Raw genomic sequence first — 2,905 nt, 5'->3', positions numbered from 1 at the left:
GGCATGAACATGCTCCAGCAGAGCTCAGAGCACCACTTACCCTTTCTTCTTAAGAGCCAGTTCATTTAATGAAGAATTAATATATTGAGTAACAACTTTAAAACTATAATAATGAAAATGAAATATCGAAATGCCACTAACCTGACAGATCACATCTCCATGCTTTTCTGGGGAAGCAGATCTTCTTGAGCACGTCCCACCCTCGAGTACCCCCTAACCCAAGAGGCACCCCTCTCCCCTCCAGAATCAGACAGGTCTGTGGTCTCAGCAAGCCCAGGCAGCCTGGCTGCCAAGCTGGGGAGCAGGATGGTGCTGACGCCTGAGCCTCTGAGCCCTTCATGGGTCTTGGCAAATAAGGGACAGTAAGGATCAAGTATTCCTTGTGGAAACCAACAAACGTATGGAACTCATTACCGGCCTTCCTGCCAAACGGGGCACACCCAGGCCATCTCCCTCTGCTACTCCTTCTGCCGGGAAGATCTCTTCCCGCCCTAGATGCTGCATGTCTGAGTCCTAGCAATCCATGAAAGCCCAGCTCAAATGCCACTTCCTCCACAAGGGCCTCCATGATTCTCCCCCTCCTTTCCCACAAACCTCCCAAGAGTGGGTCATACCTCTCCTTTAGTATTTCATAGATCTTAGTTTTCTTCCCTTCTTCCAGGGCAGACGTCAAGAGGCTCTGCATAGCATCTCTCTAAATTAGACATTCTTAACCTGGAGTCTTGGGTGCGGGCGGAATTCTATCTTTCTTTTCATTGTTCTCTAGCTGAAATTTAGCATTTCTTTAGGAATTGAGCGAACACACCGTACACCACGGTGCTATTAACAATACCTGTGACTTGTCGCCAATAGATATTTTCATAGCGTGTTACAGTGGTGACAGATAACCTGAAATAACACTTATGTTCATCATTCTTTCAAAAATACAGTAATCGTTAGGCCCCTCATCAAATCTTGATATTTATTGGATTAAAGAAACACATATATACTTTATCACGAATTTGTTTTCTTAATATTTTCTGTCTGTAACTTTAAGGTAATGGGTTTCCATGGAATCCTGTGCATTTTATCTTATGCATTTAAAAGCATTACTTTGAAAAGGGTTCTGTAGGCTGCATCAGGCTTTGAGAGGGGCCCTGGTTTGGTGAAAATGGTGAAGCCCCACCTCTAGGTGGATCATCCCTCTCACCCCTGTATCCTTCCACTTTGAGGTCTCAGCAGGAAGTCTGCGGGCCTTGGGGTAGGAAGATTTGCCTCAATTAGCATATATTTTTAAAATGAACTTTTAAATTTTAGAGTAGATATGTTTACAGAAAGTTGCAAAGATAATGCAGAGTTCCCACGGACCTCACTCTCAATTTCCACTTTTATGAACATCTTACGTGACTATGATATACTTGTCGCAATCAAAGAGCCAATATTGATACATTCTCGTTAACTCTATTCCATAATTAATTCAAATTTCCTTACTTTTCCCCCTGATGTCCTTTTTCAGGAGCCCATCCAGGATACACACCACATTTAGTCATCGGCCTCCTTAGTCTTCTCTTGGCTGTGACCATTTCTCAGACTTTTCTTATTTTTAATGACCTTGACAGTGTCCAGAGGTACTGGTCAGGTGTTTGGTAGACTTCCTCAACTGCGGTTTGTCCAATGTTTTAATCGTGATTAGAATGGTTTATGGGTTTTTTGGGCGGAAGACCACATGATATCAAGGGTGCTTATGACCAGCAGGACTTATCACTGTTGGCGCTGACCTTGATCACCTGGCTGAGGCAGCGTTAGGTTGCTCCACTCCCTTCGGAAAGAAGTTGCCGTGTGCAGCCCACATTGCGACACTGCGACGTGGGAAGTTATGTGCCACTTAGGTGTATCTACAGAAATTATTTAGAATTCTTCTGAATGGGAAAATTTGTCTCTTCTCCTCCAGTTATTTATGCATCCAGTCATTTATATCGGCATGGATTCATGGGTATTTATTTTATACCCTCCGATGCTACTTTATTTTGTTGCCATTCGGTTTTTGTAAACAACATTACTGAAGTAGAACTTACAAGTGCATAGATGAGTCTTAAATGTCTCCACGTGGAGAAACCCCACATCTAGCCCCAGGCACTCTGTAGGTGCCCCTGAGTGTCCACGGAGAGGAACTGAATTCCTCAGACAAGGGGCTTGGAGGATGACATCGACTTCCCATTTCAAGTTTAGAAAGTTCAAGTTCCCCACCCCACCGGGGGTAAACAGAGTTGCCAAGGGGTAAAAACATGCGCTCATCAGCAGTTATTTTTCAATGCAGTCAGCAGCTCAGGAACTTGGCTAAAGGCGCAGAGAAGGGTCTGGAGGAGGAAGGGCCTGGCCGGACGCAGTGGGCTCTGCATGCCCCTCCGCGTCTTCCCGCCTGGCCACGGGTTGGGAAGGCTTGGAGGGGCGAACTCCTTCCCAGGTTCTTTCCAGTGTGGCTTGCTCTGCCCTCGGTCTTCTCCCTCACACCCCCGACAGCAGCGCCCTCGCCTCACACCCGCGGGCCCAGGACGCCCTCGGTGTCAGGAGGGGCCCGGAGGCTGCCCCGCGCGGTCTGAGCTGGGGCTGGGTGTCGGGGACCACCGGCGGGCCTGTGGCGCTGAGGGGCGGTCCGAGCCGAGGACTGGCGGGGGCGGGACCCTTGGCCTGCGTCCCAGGGGGCGGTGCCGCCGCGCGAGCGGTCCTGGTACCTCCCAGGCGGGAGCAGAACAGGCGGCGCCTAGGCGGCCGCGGAGCCATGGACGGCAGCGGGCCCTTCAGCTGCCCCATCTGTCTGGAGCCACTACGGGAGCCGGTGACACTGCCCTGCGGCCACAACTTCTGCCTCGCCTGCCTGGGCACGCTCTGGCCGCACCGCGGCACGGGTGGCGCCAGCGCGCCGGGC

General features: G+C 50.1%; 1 protein-coding gene across 4 annotated transcripts in view; it reads left to right on the top strand.

Moving 5' to 3' along the window:
- The window catches only part of TRIM65 (tripartite motif containing 65), a 17,356-nt gene that overhangs the window by 11,268 nt on the left and 3,183 nt on the right, over window positions 1-2,905 (top strand). The gene's annotated exons all lie outside the window — the stretch shown is intronic.

Source organism: Pteropus vampyrus, unplaced genomic scaffold (genome assembly GCF_000151845.1).
Source record: "Pteropus vampyrus isolate Shadow unplaced genomic scaffold, Pvam_2.0 Scaffold72, whole genome shotgun sequence".
Lineage (NCBI taxonomy): Eukaryota > Metazoa > Chordata > Mammalia > Chiroptera > Pteropodidae > Pteropus > Pteropus vampyrus.
This window is presented reverse-complemented; position numbering and strand designations above follow the sequence as displayed.